At 38.1% G+C, this 17,798-nt stretch overlaps 1 long non-coding RNA gene across 1 annotated transcript; it reads right to left on the bottom strand.

The window, feature by feature from the left end:
* Nucleotides 1-9,173: 9,173 nt before the first annotated feature.
* On the bottom strand, nucleotides 9,174-11,719 carry LOC131635070 (uncharacterized). The gene is made up of 2 exons (XR_009293709.1): nucleotides 11,617-11,719; nucleotides 9,174-9,477 (listed from the first exon to the last, which is right to left on the bottom strand). It is a non-coding gene; the product is annotated as an uncharacterized LOC131635070 (long non-coding RNA).
* Between the last annotated feature and the right edge of the window lie 6,079 nt (nucleotides 11,720-17,798).

Genomic DNA, 17,798 nt, shown 5'->3' on the forward strand with positions numbered 1-17,798 from the left:
TTGTGACACCTGACCAAGAAACCAACCAAGCTTTCTTCAGACCTTGGATACACTTTCAACAACAAGTTTCCTCCTCTCCAAGGTTACTATAATCTTTCTCGCAAGGCCCTCTCGAAATTGGCTTGAACCCTCCGATTTGTCATAACTGAACATCTTGGGCACATCACCATTTTTCCACCATTCTTTACATGGCAATCCCAGAGATAATCTTTCAGACTGTTTCCTCTTGGCGGGATCTCAATGTTTCCTTTCTCCCTTATCAACCATTTTTCTAGTTCTTCGATTTCAGATAAAGGACGCCTAACATTGACCATGTTAACAACTGCTGGAGGGGTTTCAGAAATCTGAATTTGTTGAAGTTTCACCCTGAGGTCTTCAGTGGCCTCACTGGTTTCTTCTTTCAAAACTTCCTTCGTTTTAGCATCGAAGGATCCTTCAACATCAGCATTGAGGATCGGATTGGCATTTAGGCTTTCAGTAGCCTGCTTTCCATCTGAAATTATTTCTGATTCAGCAGCATGAATTTCAGATACTTCCACCATGTTGACATCAAGTGGTTCACACAAGTTAGTGTCAGCCACGTTCAAAGGATCTGCGCCAACCTTCATAGGGTTCTTGCTTTTGTCAGCGAATTTCAGACGTCCATCCTTGAGAGCATTCTGGATTAGATCCCTGAAAAGAAAACATTGTGAGGTTTTATGGCCTAGAAAACCATGATATTTACAAAAACCTCTCTTCTTCCGTTGTTCTAACGGAGGAATTTTAGAATTAGGAGGCACTATCATTTGGCCATCTTTCACTAGTAAATCGAATATTTCGTCACACTTAGTAACATCAAATGTATAAGTTTTCTTAGGGAATCTTTCACTTTTATCATTATCTACTGGATTTCTTCCATTAGATGGGGTGAGTAATTTGCAAGTATAGGGTGGCGCTTCCTTTAACTCAGCAAGATCTATTTCGACCTCTTCCATGTCGTATGAGTCTTCGAAAGGTTCGCCATCAACTTCGTCTGCTTCGACATATGCTACTCTCTCTTTCTTATAACTTTTACTTGCTCTAGCCTTTTCTGCTTTTAACCGTTCGACTTGTCGAACCCTATCTGCCAATTGGGCCATATCTCTCAGGTACTGAGTATCTAGTTTCTTTCGAATCGAATAATCTAGGCCACCTGCAGCCATTTCAACTAATTCATGCTCTGGGACAGTCGTGAAGCATCTTGATTTCAACAAACGGAACCTGTTTAAGTAATCGTCAATAGACTCCGTGAATTTCCTCTTGATGCTAGCCAACTCTTTCAGACTTATATTGGTTTGATCCATGTAAAATTGTTCATGGAATAATCTCTCCAAGTGGGCCCATGCATCTATGGAATTTGGGGGTAAGGTAGTGAACCAAACAAAAGCGTTTTTTGTCAGCGAACTGGGGAAGTATTTAATCCTTAAATCCTCATTTCCTGCTAAATCTCCAGCTTCTGTTAGATACCTGGCAATATGTTCCACCGTTGATTCACTAGTGTCCCCTGAAAACTTTGTGAATTTGGGTACTTTGGTACCCCTTGGCAATTCTGTTTGCATAATATAATCCGCTATGGAGGATGTATAATTTGGACGTCGAAGTCCAGTACTGAGGCCATTATTGGCCATAACTCTCTCTATCATGGCAGTAAGGTTATTCTCTATAGCCAGGTTTTCTCTCCTGACTCTCTGAACTACTTCGTCTGGGTGTTCGTTCCTACCTACTACCCTTAATCTGGGTCTTTCTTCCTCAAACTCTTGCTGAACGGGAACAGTTCTTTGATTCGAAGTCTCTAAATCTATTACCCGATTCCTTTCGACCGTTGTTGTTCTTTGTGGAGGAATCACGCCAGCAGTGGTTGTACCAGGCGGAGGAACCGCATTTTGGATACATTCTAGAATGGGATCGCCTTCTCGATAAGAGGATTGGTTATTTCGCCGCTTGGATTGTTGAACTCCCATGAATTCTTCCATTCGATTCATTTGAGAATATATTTTTTGAAAAGTTTCCACATTCTCCCGATTAGCATTGGAAATATTGGTTGCTAATGGATTCAAGATTGACGCTAATTCTCTGGCAAGGGTTCCTAACATATCGTGGTTACTTGCGTCCATCTCTTGTCGGAATGCTGCTTGATTGCTTGTGGTAAAATTGGGTATTTGGGCAGAGAAGCCAGTGTTTTGTGCGCTTCGACCCACTGATCCAGCATTTGGCGAAAACGCTGCCGGGTTTGTAGTATATGTGGGTCCTGCTGCTCGTGTACCTGTCATGTATGGATTTGGCATTCCATATTGACTGTTTGTTCTCCATTCGAACGCGGATGATCCTGGGGTAAATAACTGATTTGCAGCATTTGTCGAGGCAAGTTGCATTCCGCTCGCACTTGAGGACGGAGGCGCAGTAGTCGATACTGAAACTGGGATAGTCCCTGTCGTCGCTGCATTATTTTCAGGTATAGCCTGGGAACTATCCGTAGGTCTCGATCCAGTCGGACCCGGTATATCCTGCGCTCCTTGAGTAGAAGTCAAAACATGCATAGAATTTGCCGCTCTAGTTCCTGACCCTTGTGGGGGATCTTGATCTCCCCCTGCACTGGCCGTAACGACCATTTTCTTGTTGTACATTCGTTTGGGAATCGGTTGTGCACTGTTTGTTAATTTACCGTTCCTAAAGTTCATACAAGGTCTTGATATTTTCTAGACAAAACAAAACAATCGATTAATAACAATCTGTTTGACACTGTCCCACTGGGCGTGCCAATTTGTTTACGGTGATTTCCGGTAAACAACCGCTAGTCTTCCAAACTATAATAAATATGATTTGGTTACTCGCAGGATCGACTAGATTGATCCTAGGACATAGTCAAAAAGGTTGTTATTCATGATAGTTCGAATTATGTCTATGATTGGTGTGTCATGAAATAAGAAATACTTAATCAAAGAAATAAAGATTAGCAATCACCTTGTTATACACATAAATATAACATCAGCGAAGGGTAAGTTAAAAATAAAACATAAGACAAAACTGTAAAAGTGCAAGAATCTTAAAGTGCAGGGACGTTAAATGCTTCGAAAATAAATGACATGAAAGTAACAAGTGCAGGAATATAAATGACATAAAGTAAATGAAAGGCAATAATATCGAAAGATACTTGAATAAAGAGAAAATACACATGTATTTAAATTGGTGTTGGTGTCATACGTACATTTCTCAGCGAACTCTTTCTCTTAACACTTGATACTTGAGTAATATGTGAGTGATTTGTACAAAATGAACACCCGGAATCCTAACATTAGGACCCTTATTTATACTAGTTTCGACCCTAACGGTCCTACACTAATCTAATGCCACGTTGCCCATAGAAAATCCAGGGATGCCATCTGTCTTCGTGCGGTTACATGAACTATTTCGAAATTCAAATCATCCCGCCTGAATCTCCCTTCGACGCGTGGCAACATAATCAGAATCGAGAATGCCACGAAAACACGCTAAGCTTCAGTACTTCGCATATTTCGCAAAAAACGTTTAAGTCCCAAAGACTATTCTTTTCGTATTTAGCTTCGGTGCTCACTATCTTTGTTCCAACTTAAACATCATTCTCGAAGCATGGCCATCAGTAGCCATTTTTATCTTCAAAGATGATCATCAGTAACCATCTTCCTTTAAATTCCAAATCTTCGAAGGACATTCTTCTCAAACGAAATCTTCAGCTAACACCCGTATGAGACGGTACTCCTACGGTACCACATGATGCTCCCAATCGTCCCACATGGCAGTGAGCTGCACTCTGGTCACTGAGTCGGGAGCAGCCTCGAAGGGTGACCTGGGTATCATCTGCACGAATCCAAACTGCCGCATGCACCGCTCAGGGAGATACCAGACCATGATGGTAGTCCCGCATGCCAACCAGCCAGAATATAGAGATATGCCGTCAAAGGGGACAATCTGAGTGTAGTCGCTGAACGGCCTCTAGGTGATGTCGTCGTGCATCGTGCGGTCCAGGTACCCACGGTATAATCCCACCGCATTGTTCCCCCTCTGGAGAACGTATCTGGCGGCCCTGGGCATGGCGTCAACGTACGCAGGATCGATGTGGAAACCGTGGATGCGGGAGAAGTAGGAGATGATCCAGCTCTGAAACATAAATAAATACGAAACATAAGTAAATACGAAACACAAATACGAAACATAAATAAATACGAAATAATTAAAATGAAACGTACCGTGAGTAGTGTGCAGGATCCAACCAACTGCCTCGTCCTCCAGTTGGAGGCCTCATTCAGCTTCTGGTAGAGGTATGCCAGAGTAGCTGCCCCCCAGTTCCACTGGTGAACGGTATCCAGGTCCATGAAGTAGCGGAGGTAGGTCACGTCGACGTACCTTGCACTCTTGTCCACAAAGCATGCAGCGCCTACCACATGCATGTACCAGCACTGAAGAGCGCAGCCGCGGTGATACTGTGTGAATAGATCGTCACCCGCGGTTTTGGCATCGGCCGCCGCGTCCAGGTGGTGCTCGAAATAGCGGCTCAGTGTGGTGAACCGGATATGAGGCCCAGATGTCGTGGCGCACTCAAAGTCAGCAACTTCGGGCTCCATGCCCAAATAGAGCGTCATCCACTGACTGGCCTCGACCCTCTGGATCCGGGAGTGGGTCAACAGCGGCCCCCTGATGGGCAGGTGGAGAAGACACTGCACATCATGCAAGGTGATCGTCATCTCCCCAACCAGCAAGTGGAAAGAAGACGTCTCCTTGTGCCAGCGCTCCACAAATGCCCCCTGCATGCCGTGGCTGATGGTGGTGTACCCCGTCATGCAGAGCCCGCTAAGCCCTGAACCTCGCACCGCGTCGTTAAACCACTCAGCTGCTGGTTTAAACAGACTGAAAATCTTTCGGGTATGGTTCACCATTTTCAAAGGCTCTCTCTCCTGTTACAAAAAAAACAAATAAAAGCATATGTTAAATAGACCGTTAAGAAAATATCAAATAAACGTCTAAATTATAAACGGTTAAATTAAAAAAAATACCTCTCCCTCCCAGATACGCCTAGCGACGTGGTCGCGGTAGGATATTGTCATACCCTAATTTTTGACCCCCCCTGAGATGACATATCTTCAGGATTTTCATCAAGTCAGAGTAAGTACCTAGAGCAGTCTGACATTCAATCGAGGGTGTTCAAAGACAGGAAAACTCAGGCAAAGGATCAATCAATAGGAGGATTAGTCTCTAATACAATCATAAGACTCAAGAGCTTCATTATTTCACCTATGATTGATTAGACACCCAGTCATATAAGTACAAAATTACTCAGATCCACAAACTAGGGTTTTGAGCCTTATCAAGGACTAAAATCAGGGATCACCTTTGGGAAACCATAAAAAGCCCTAGGGGATCATTCAAAGACATCAATCATCTTCAAATAACTCATATGACAAGATCCACTGGACATCACACCTCATTTCAAAGTCTACAGTCATTATTTTCATCTGGTCGACAATTAGGGTTTTTGACCTAATTCACCAGGATAGTTGACTTTTAATCAGGGCATGAATCCAAAACTCAAGACATGATTCAAGAATCTCTACTACCTCAATATAATCCATTTACATCATTCATTTGAGGAAAAGATCTTGATTCTACACAAAAGTCCAAAATCTCACCTTATCTGGAAAAAGTCAACTGTATAGGATCACCATTGACTTTTGAGATCTTTGGTCAAAAAATGACTTTCAAGGATCAATATCATCAATATATGGATGGTAAAGTCATTTGACCAAAGAAATTCAAAGAAATTCATCAAGGAGCAAAAAGTCGGGAATTAGGGTTTTTTTAAGGCATGGTGAGAACTCAAAATTTCACCTACACAACTCAAAAAATTTCCAACATGAAAGTTGTAGATCTTGCAAAATAAAACAACATCTTACAAAGGAACTTTTTTCAAAAGATCAATCATTTAAGAGTTTTAGAAGTTTTGGAGTTTTAGGTCATAAACACTTAGAAATTTTTCTAAGTGTTTTAACCTAGTTTTCTTCCAACTTTGGCCTCATTTTTCACAAATTTGCCAAAGGATTTTGAAGAAACTCCAAACTAATGATTTGAAGTAGATGTTTAGGGCTTTCCAAATTATGTTCAACCTTCTCCAAATTCATTTTGAGCTAGGAGTTATGCTTGTTCAAAGTTGGCCTCATGAAGTGAAATTATAGGTCATGCATCATTTTTGAACTTTGAAATTTTGTGCACATGACCTCAAATATGGATTCTACACGACCCATAACACATCTGAAAACATGCCATGCATTCATTTTCACCATGCCATGATAATTGAGGAAGATTCCTAAAACAAGAACATGTGATTATGTAATGATTACATTTGTGAATTTATGGCAAATTGATGAATCACCCAAGGAATCTTCTCACCAACCAATTAGAGCTCACTTTGCATCTGAAATGTCCCCTAAGATCAGATAGAATCAATGGATAGGGGAGTTGGCTCGAAAATGCAATGATCACACTTGGATATTCTTTGAAATTTCTTCATGGCTAAGAAACCAAACTTGCTTCACTAAGCAAGCTCACTCTCTCAATCAGTACTGAGTCATTTGCCTATAAATAGGAGAGCATACTTCAGTAGAAAAACACACCAAAGCAACCATATTCCTTGCTTTCTCTTTCTCTTCTCATGCTTATTGTTTTTCAAAGTTCTTTGGCAAGAAGAATCGATTTCTTCAAACCAGAGCTTATCTTTGGAAAGTAAGCATTCTAACATCTCAAGGGAGGTCATTTGAGGTGATCCAAGCACCTGGATCATTTCTGCAAGTGGAGGAACACCATTGTTGCTCTCACTTTGGAGCAGTTGCAGTTGGAGGTCCATAGTGCAATTCAGAAGGTTTCCAATCAAGCTAAGCATCCAGGCACGTTCCATAGGAGGTAGTGAAGCTGTTCAGATGGCTGCAGCTCATCTGTAACTCAAGAATCATCACCCTCCATGTTCACTTGAAGCTGAAATCGAGGGAGGTCCATAGAGTAATTCAGGAAGATTGAGGTTACTAAAAGCATTCAGTTAGCATCACTGAGTCACAAGGAAGCTTTTGGGATCATTCATACAAGCTCAGTTGCTCTCTATCATCCTCACGACTTCCATTTTCAGAGGTAAGTTTCTGAACCTCATCTCTTTAATTTAAGCATTCTTTAAGAAATAGCTCGATTCTATCTTGTTCAGCATCATCAGAGGATTGAAAACCCTCTATCATCATTCATTTATCTTTCAGCATAGCCATTTAATTTGATTTTTAAGTTTTAGGGTTCTTCACGATTTTCTGGTAAATTAGTTAGATATAGTTGATATAAATTTATGATAGTTACATATTTAGAATCGTGAGTGAATTTAGAGCAAGTTTGGTCTTTACATCTTTGCAAATGGTTGAGAAATGAGCAAGTTCATAAATTTGAAATTTGAGAGCTTGAGGTTGAAGACGAAGATGGTGGTGGCGCGCAATTTTCAAACTCAGGATCCCATGCTTTTGCATTGCATAACATCATTACTTTATCTACTTCATTTGTGGGGGATTCTAAAGTCTATTTCCAAAAAAAAAGCGGAAACGAAAAAAAAGTAGAAAAACAGAAAAGATGGAAAAAAATAGAGAAAAGATACTATATGCAAAAAAAAGAGAATAAAAGAGAAACAAAAGTTGATGAAAAGACTTTAGGATCCCCTAGAAATGAAACATGCATTCATACTATCATGCATTTCATAGTTCTCTCAGCAGCTTATGAGGGCCCTTTCCATTCAAATTCCGACTTCAACAACAAAATCTGACTTCTCACCGCTATGTGCTCGAAAGTTGGTATTGGAATAACTCCGTGAGGTTTTTGACTGAGGTAGGAACAGAAATGGGGACTAATGTGGAGCAGTGTATAGAGGTTATTCAAACTTTTTCTCTTTGAAAAGAAGAATTGAGACAAGTTCCTCAGAGGCCAAATGCAAATGTCAATCTCACCCCAAGAGAAGGTCTTATGAATCAGAATGTCTGAAATAATGTTGAGATTCCTATTCATGTCAAGGAGAATTTACATCACGAGAACAATTTGGAATTTGAAGCCTTCAGGTTCCTGATTATTGAATCCGACAAAAGATTTCACCTCTTGAAGACAAGGTTGAAAGCCATAAAAGGTCGTGACTCCGTTAATTTAGACATTGTTGGTTTGTGCCTAGTGCCTGATATCAAAAACTGCAAGGGTCATTTACTCTCACTTCGGATGGTTTGGACGCGCAAGTAAAAGTGATAATCATCTCTTGTACATATGTGGAAGTTGCTTGGGGCTCCCGACCGAGGGATAAGCAAGACGTATTCTTATCTTGAGCATTGTACCATTTGCATTGCTCGAATCCCTAAAGCATTACAAATTTTTGTGCAACTTTGTCAGAATATGTTGCCATGTGATAATCAAGATTGTTCTGCAGAGGCATTTCTCATTCTCAAGCTTTTGCTTCATATCATGGGTCACCTCTTCCCGAAATGTTCTTCTTAGTGGCCTTTGCTCGTCAATAGAGAAAGAAAGAATATGAGAAATAAAATGATGTAATTCATATGCCTTGTGCCCAATTACTTCCTTGTTGGTTAGAATTTCATTGGTTAAGATTCGTGTTGTGGGTTTTCCTTACCACATATAGCTCTCCTGAGTGTGATGGTCATACTAGATTCTTCCATTTATAATGGTGATTACTATTCTAGCATCTATATTTGGGGCTCCCGACCGAGGGATAAGCAAGACATTGTCTATCTTAAGTATTGCATCATTTGCATTGCTCGAATCCCTAAAGTAAGGCAAAAATGCACCACTCTTGTACGCCTTTGTTGGAATATTCTTCTGGGAAGTCATCTAAAGTGTGTGGAAGGAACATATGATAATGCTAAGTGGCTACCATGCTGGGGCACCTAGCCATTCTGTAACACCCCTTTTATACCCCAAAATAAATAAGCATATAATCAGAGAATAAGCATGCATATAACAAAAGGGCGTCACATCGATGTTTTCAAAAACTAAAAACCGTTAAAAACCGACAGCGTTTACTTACAATATTTGATACACCTGGTCATTTCAAATAATACTTCTCAATTAATCATATTTTATCCAGAATATGCATTCACAGCGGAAACTACTAAATACTCATGTGTTTCATAAAATGATCCATGTCCCATACCATGATCAAGTCTCAATAGTCATATCAACATAAATTAAAACATAATTCAGAATATTTGGCTTAAGAGCCTATCAAACAACAAGTAGTAACATGACATGTTCTCAAATCAAACGTAATACATAACCGAATAGAAAAATGAGTTCAAATAACTAGTCTACCCAGTGTTACATGACCAGAGCATCGACTCACTACCTAATCTCCAAATAACTCAGAAGAAACTCCGACTAAGATCACACGCGAGCTACTAACTCCAGAACCTGCATGTCGCCAAACGAGGGCAACATTAAAACAGAAGGGTGAGAATACGAATCATTATGGAGAAGTATAATAAGATACAATGGTTAAATCAACAATTATAGGAATTTATTACACCATGCATAATCATGTAAAATAATACTAATCAATATATTCACATATATTAAGTATTCGACAAGTACATAGAGTATACTATTTCAATTTCAATACTATATTTCCAATTATGCACATAACCATAATTATGACATATTCACACATTTAACCAAGTATGTATTCAAACCTCACTCGTTTCAATTATCAAACTCATACACGTATCACAACTACATCAACTTCACATATTCAATTATCGCATAATTTTAATGTGACTCAATGCAAGATATGTGACGCTATGCATGTGGTACCAAATTGTGAATCCAAAGTTTCACCGCCTCCCGATTCAATATCTAGAATCTAGGCCACACTTCTGATCCGAACAAGACCAAAGCCCACCAAAATGTAAACATATAGTTTACCGTTTCCGATTCACTCTAGAATCTAAGCCTCGCTTTTGTTTCAAAGCAAACCACCTTTGTTTCAAGGCACACCATGACATGAATGTATGTACAATATTAACAAACATATGCAATTAAGATTATCTCATCAATCTTAACTTATCGCATACCCATAATAATTCAACTCTATGAATTATATATCAAATTGTACACAACATTCACAACACATTGATATCAATCCACATAATAGAAACAATATTCAATTATGATTCACCAAAATACAATTAACACTAGCAAACCATACTATCTCATGTTAATTCATATCGTAACAAAATATAAGAATACACTTCTAAACCAAGTATCAATTCATTAGTATTTGGTCAAAATACAATTACGGTCAACTTTTCAAAATACCGTAAGTTACCGACAACCGAATAATCAATTTCAATATATTATAATCCAATCAATTATACTTATTGAAATTAATTCAACTATTAAGTAAATCAACTAATTTATAATTACACTACATTAGTTCCAAGTTTCTAATTCATTTTCTATTCCAAAAACTAATATTTAATATAAAAGATATTTAAATCTACACTATTTCGGTCGGTTCGTAAATATCACATTTTCAACAAAATAACACCACCATGTTAATCTACTAATTAAACTTAGCTACCACGTAAATTTTTATTAAATTCCAGACAACTAATTATACCGCTTAATTCGGCTATTTCGATCAAACGGGACTGTTTTGCATTTCATTTTGTTTTCTAACTTACACAATTCAATATACTATTCCTGTTTTCATTATATTTCAATTTATAATGGTGCATTTCCAATTTCTATTATATATATAATTCTAGAAGTGGGGTTATAGTACTGTTTCAATTAAACCAAGACATTATAATTTTATACTAGTACACTCATGATAGAATAGAAAGTGAAGTAGGATAGAATCTTTTAAGATCCTACAAATATCAAAATTAAGTAGACAGCATGTGAAGATTTTACCTAATCACTATATATTATATTTAATTTAAAGAAAAGATACACCATTCATATGATACTTCTAGAAGTGGTGTTGGTATACCTGTTCACACCAAGTTATTATACCCTTATCAAAAGTTAAAGTTTTTCAATAAATCTAAACTATTCAAAGAGTAATATTAAGTAGTAAGCTCTATTAAAAGTTTAAATTGTCAATATATCTATCCGAAAAGAATCAGTTTATGATAGTTTCAAAATTTCCATAACATACAGGTGGCATTCGGTGAATAATGTAGTCTAAATAAATAAGTAACATTCCATTGCCAGCAAATATAACATCATCACTATCCATTCTCATGTCAAGATTGACTACATAATTATTTATGATAAATCACAGACATGAGAGACAGTAGCGATAATAGATTACCGGTACTTGTCCGAATGCAAAATCAAGAAACATAAAGAACAACAATGCCTATATATTATGAACATAACCACAACATTCATCACTCTAAACACAATTAATCATCATATATTAAGGATTACTCATCAAAATCTAACAATGTCAAAACCATAAAAATTAGGGATTTACTCTTAAACATGTTTCTACCCATTAACCCAATTATACTAACCCATAATAATAAGGATTCTCCCCCTTACCTCTTTGATTCTTCAAACCCTAGCTCTCACTTGTTCCCCTTTTGCTCCTCTTCTTCACCTTCTATTCTCTTCTTTTAAAATTCAGCAAAATGAAATGATAATGTTATGTCTACTCTCCTCAACCCTTACTATCTTATGTCATATTGGGCTTAAAAATAACAGCCCCTATTTACTTCTAACTCTAATAAATAGGCCCAATTAAATATAATCTCTTAATATATCTATTTTAGTTCAATAAACTAAATAAACACCAATACACACAAAGTTAATTAATTCAATTAATTATTATATCTCATAACAAATAAATAATTATTTAACACACCAAGTAAAATAAAATAATATAATAAAATAAAATAAATACGGATAAATCCTCTAATAACTCAATGTCTCATATTTCCGGTCTAATCTTAGTTATTCGAAAAATTCCCAAAACGCTAAATATTAACTCATTAATATTTCTAATACTAAAAATATTAAATTTTTTTGATTAAATATTGATCCGCTATCCCGAACTAGTACCGACTAAATCGTCCCGAAACGCGAAAATTTCAATAAACATCAGAAATGACTAAATTAAGCAAATAATTATTAAAAACACCAAATAATATAATTACTAATATAATTAATAAAATATTAATAAAAATCGGGATGTTACACATTCAACTGGAGGTGGTAGGACATTCAAAGGCAGAATTCAAGTCCTCGTTGATTTCAGAACAACCACATCCACTCCAAAAGGTTTTATGCAAAAATTGAAGTCTCAATGGGGTATCAAAGCTACAGAAAGCATTCAAGAGCAATAAGTCCATACAGAGTCAAGTCTCCTCAACAATGGCATTCATTCAGTTCTTTATTGCATTTTCATTTGTAACATGTCTTTGTTTGTTTTAGCATTGAATATTGCATGTAAAAATTTGTTAATTTCCGAATGGAAATCATAATACATTGTTTATGTTTGTCTTGAAGTAATCCATTTATTTTCTCTCATAAAATGTTTTTGGCATTACGATACCAACTTTACTAATCTCTTGCTTAGGCAACAAGCGGAGGGAGAATGATGATGATATAAAAATGCAAAATCCCTAATTGTGTTTTTGAATAAAACCCTGCTGAGGATGTACAAGCATTGTTTCAAATCCCCAAACACCGGAGATATAAGGGAGATAGACCCTCGTTAACCCCTTTGAGCCTTGAAGTAGGAGTTTCTTTTTTGATTAGAAAAAACCTTAATTTTAACCCTGGGGCAGGGTAGTGTTCAGTTAACTTGATCAAGTGTTCAAAACTCATAAAGGATATGTATCTAAGGATACAACAATGGTTATCCTTCAAAAGGTTGAGGAAAGTCAAAACCGTGATGGTTATCCTTCACCTATAAAGAGGTCAAAAGATGACGATGCCACAATGGTAATTCTTCATCAATCATGGAATGAGGTAGTTGCAATCACTTCCAACGAATCAAAGAAAATGCGAGGTCACACGACTTGTTCAAAAAAAAAGAGCAAAAGAATATATGGTAAAAAAAATGAAAAGAAGAAATGATGAAAGAAAGAAATAGCAATAAAAAGAAAATGATGGTGAAAATATAGCAAAAACAAAGTCGTGTGATAATGAATCAAAAGAATAAAAGGTGAGCGACTGTCATGTCCGAAAAACCTCATTGATTCCTCAACCGTTAAAAAAAATCCCTTGTGAGGGACGGACACTCATGATTGAGTTAACTGCATATAGGAATGGAGAACATCATGAAGGGGGTGGGTACCAAATATTTTTTAGCCTAAAAAATCCTTTGTTTCTGAAAACCATGAACCAGGCCAAGTTACAACCCTTAAAAGTCCTAATTGAAGTAGGGTTTATTTCGAAGACGCACTCCAACGAGATAGCATTTAGCTGACTCCCAATGAAGCGTAACACATATCTATGTTGGTATTGTATGCCCGCTTTACATTTCATTCACAAGAGGTGGCCATCTCATTGCATAAAAAGTTTTTAAACTTCAAGACTAGCATAGGCTTTGCATTAGAATTGTCATTCTTGGAATTAACATTCTTTTGCATACAAGACATTTTCTTAAACATCAAGGAAGTTTCCATGATGAGAATCCATGAAGACCTTGATCATGTCAAAGTAAAAGGACTTGAGAACTCCTTAGAGTAAAAAGAAATCATTTCAGAGACTGATATCAAGGGGCATGTTTCCTGAAGACTCCATTGAGCATAATCAGTTTATACCTTCTTTGATTGGTTACCATGAGGGTAGAAGTCTGAATACTCTGTTGAGTAGATGCATTTTGATTAAGTACCCTGAGGGGAAGAGTTTGAAAACTCCATTGAGCGTGATAAAGTTGCTTCAATAGTTTGGTTGACTTCAAAGGAAGTAGATTTGAGGATCAGGATAAGATGTACATAATCAAGGGCAGTCACGACGAGGAATCTCTCTCGTGAGTTCAGCCAATCTGGGGCAATCAAATCGAGGTTTGACATCTCAAATTCAATCAATCTGGGTCAATCAAGTCAAGGAATCTCTCTTTATTTCAATCAATCTGAGGCAGTGATGTCGAGACATCTCTCTCAAAATTCGGTCAATCTGGGGGCAATTAAGTCGAGATTTGAAAAATCTCTTCAAGGACTTGTTGATCAAGAGAAAGAATATTTCAAATAATTGAATATGCCGGGGCAGAATTTTCTCAAGTAATTGTGGTGTAAGGATCCTTTCGAGGCAAATGTTTTTGTTAAATCAGATATCTTCACAAGTCAGGCAGCCTGGGGCATACTCTTATGGTTTATATTGAAGAAACCGTCATTCACCTATAAGGTGCAGTTGGCCATCACATAGTGGAGAAGTATCACAATGCTTTTCCCCAGCAAGTAACTCTCTGCCCAAGCATAGGAGTGTATTTCTCCTGAGAGTTAGTTCCATTCATCAAGCACAGGAGTTTATTTCTCCTAGAAAAGTCTCTCCCCAAGCATAGGAGTTTATTTCTCCTGAGAATTCATTCTCTCCCCAAGAATAGGAGTTTATTTCCCCTCGGAGTTGTTCCACTCATCCCATAAAGAGTTCCTTATCTGGATTCCTAATCCCCACCATGGTGAATTGAGGGAATCTCCTCAAGCTGAAAATTCTCCAAGCAATGGCACATGGTGAGAAGTTAGAAGTATTCTTCAAGTCAACGAAGAAGCATATCTTGCAAGTTAAAGTCCAATGTCTATTGGCGCCCCCACAAAGTTCTTAACACTAAGGGGATTCTCCCTGGTGTTTACCTCTCCCAAGGTCAGAGACGAAGCTCGATCGACAAGTCAGTGGGATATTCTCTAAAGGGCCCTCGTTATCTCTGCATATAGTAATCATTGCATTCACATTGCATCTACAAAAACGCGTAGTATTTCCATGAATATGGAGCATTACGCCATGAAAAAATCAAACATGCATCAATGCATAAGCCAAGTTTGTATGTACTCCAAGAGCACAAAGTAATATATCCCCAGAAGAAGTCTCACTTTCTCCCTCCAATGTGGATTGGATACAAAGTCATTCTCTGTCAAAATCATTGTCTCTATGGTTATTTCCCGTTTGCTGAGCTCAATCATTTGGATAACCCATACTTTGTGTGTGGCAATTTGAATGATTGTCACTCTTGTAGAAATACACCCTGCCTTTTGGCCTGAGGGAACCATGTAGTTCTTATGTTCCGTAAGTAACAATATCTCCTTCAAAGCCCAGTGTTCATTGGCATCATCTAATAGAGTCTGGTCGTCACCAGTCCTTTCTTTGTATTCACTTTTTGTGAGTCCCCTTACTGCCTTTGGCATAAGGGAGATCTCTTGCCTTTTTGCAAGTTTGCCTTGGTTATTTTCCCGTATGCTGCATGCAGATTAGAGTGTGAATGAGGGTGGGCGTTCAACCCATCTCATTTTTCAATCATTTGGGGTAACCATACTTGGTGTGTTGCAATTCGAAGGATTGCCACTCTTGAAGAGTTACACCCCGTCTGTTGGCCTGAGGGATTCATGTAATTCTCGTGCTCTACAAGCACCAGTGCCTTCTTGAAAGCCTAGTGTTTACTAGCATCCCCTGATTGATTCTAGTTGTCACTAGCCTTTCTTTCAGTCAAGCCCAATGGTTATTGGCACCGCATTCAAATTCATTGTTCATCAACATCCCCAATAAGAGTCTAGTCGTTACTAGTTTTCTTCAGTTAAGTCCAATGATTATTGGCATACCTTTTCAGATCTAGAGTGACCCTTCGACTGTGTCTCTTTTTGAAGTCTAACTGAGGATATCAAAATTGGTAAGATTCCCCTTCGGCTGGTTTCTTCCTTTTGGAGCCACCTGCGGCTGGCATCCTTTGTTCAAGTCTAACTGAGGTTAGCAAATGAGGATCGGATTCCCCTTCGGCTGGTTTCATCCTTTATCGAGTCACCCTTCGGCTGTGTCTCTCTTTGAAGTATAATTGAGGTTAGCAAAGTTGGTAAGATTCCCCTTCGGCTGGTTTCTTCTTTTTGGAGTCGTCATTCGGTTACGTCTCTTTTTTCAAGTCTAATTGAGGTTAGCAAATTAGGATCGGATTCCCCTTCGGCTGGTTTCATCCTTTATCGAGTCACCCTTCGGCTGTGTCTCTCTTTGAAGTCTAACTAAGGTTAGCAATTTGGTTAAGATTCCCCTTCGGCTTGTTTCTTCCTTTTGGAGTAGTCCTTCGGCTACATCTCTTTGTTCAAGTCTAACTGAGGTTAGCAAATTAGATCGGATTCCCCTTCGGCTGGTTTCATCTTTTATCGAGTCACCCTTCGGCTGTTGCACCCCAAAATTTGCCCACTTATTTATACCTAATGTTGCTTTCATTTCACATTCATATGCATACCTCATCTAGGTCCTTCATTCATATATCCATTCATTTCATTGCCATCATTCCAAGAAACTGATAAAAAGAAGTGGAAATTGAGAACGCTCTAGTTAAAGGAAAAGTCAGGTCTGAAATTGATGTGTGAGACATTTCCATTCACATCCTTCTAAAATCAGGGTTTGAATATTTACAAGTCAAAGCTTTGATAGAAGATACAGTCTCCAGATTCACCTGATCCTTCAAAACTAGGGGTTTTGACCAAAGTCAACCAGGTTGACTTTTTGGTCAAACATTTAATCAGGAATTGACTTTTTGAGTACAAGAATGCAAATGCTTGAAGAAATATTCAGTGGATTTAATAAGTTGAAGATTGATTGGGAATTGGGTCAGAAATCAATTAATCGGGAAAATTCATCTGGATTTAGAAAAATCAAGAAAAGTGGACTTCTTGGTCAAAGTCAAGGTCAATGGTCAAACATTGAAGATTGGTAAAAAAATCGGTCAAGAAAAGTCGAGGGAATGGAATAAAATCAAGAAATGATCAAAGTTACTATTTTTGGATGGTGGTTAAATTGGGAATTTCCATAAATAGCAACTTTTATACTTAGAGATTTTTGAGAAAAGCTTGGGAATGGTTGACTAGCTGACTTCATCTCCACATTACACATGTTAGATGGCAAAATTTTGAAACAAGTTCAACATCAAAGTTGTTCAACTCATGGAGATGAACAACTTTGTAGTTGGAGATGTTTTCAATTGAAGCTTGGTTTGAAAGATAAAAGAATTATAAGTTGGAAGAATCAAACTGTTTCAGGTCATATTGCTGGGCATAATGCTGGTCACGCGTAAACATTTAATCAAGCACGTGGCGTGCCAATTTCAAATACGTTTTCCAGGAGCTAGAGGCACTCCATTGGTCCAAGCTTGGTATGGATCTCGTCACCTTTATGCCATCTACCCATTGGTCCGAGCTTTACGAATTTTAGTTGAGAGATGAGGATATTACAAAGCCTCAAAGTGTTTCCCTCGCAAGTTCATGTGTTGGCAAGAAACGAAGTCACATTCCCTGGGCACGCGCAAGCAATTTATTGAGCGCGTGGTATGCCGTTTTCAAATCATTTTCGTAGATGCTACGAACACCTCCAGGATCATAATGAAGCATCACACTCTTCTATCCCATACTCTCTATCTATTGACCAAATAATCATGGAAATTGGGCTTGGGATGATTCAGTTTCAAGTCGCTAAAGTCATGCCCTGGGAAAAGTTACGTTTGAGGAGGCCCCAAGCCAGCTCCAAGTCACACGCGTGCAGGTTCTCAACAGGAGTGACACAACAAGTTCAAA

This window comes from Vicia villosa, unplaced genomic scaffold (assembly GCF_029867415.1).
Source record: "Vicia villosa cultivar HV-30 ecotype Madison, WI unplaced genomic scaffold, Vvil1.0 ctg.001420F_1_1, whole genome shotgun sequence".
Lineage (NCBI taxonomy): Eukaryota > Viridiplantae > Streptophyta > Magnoliopsida > Fabales > Fabaceae > Vicia > Vicia villosa.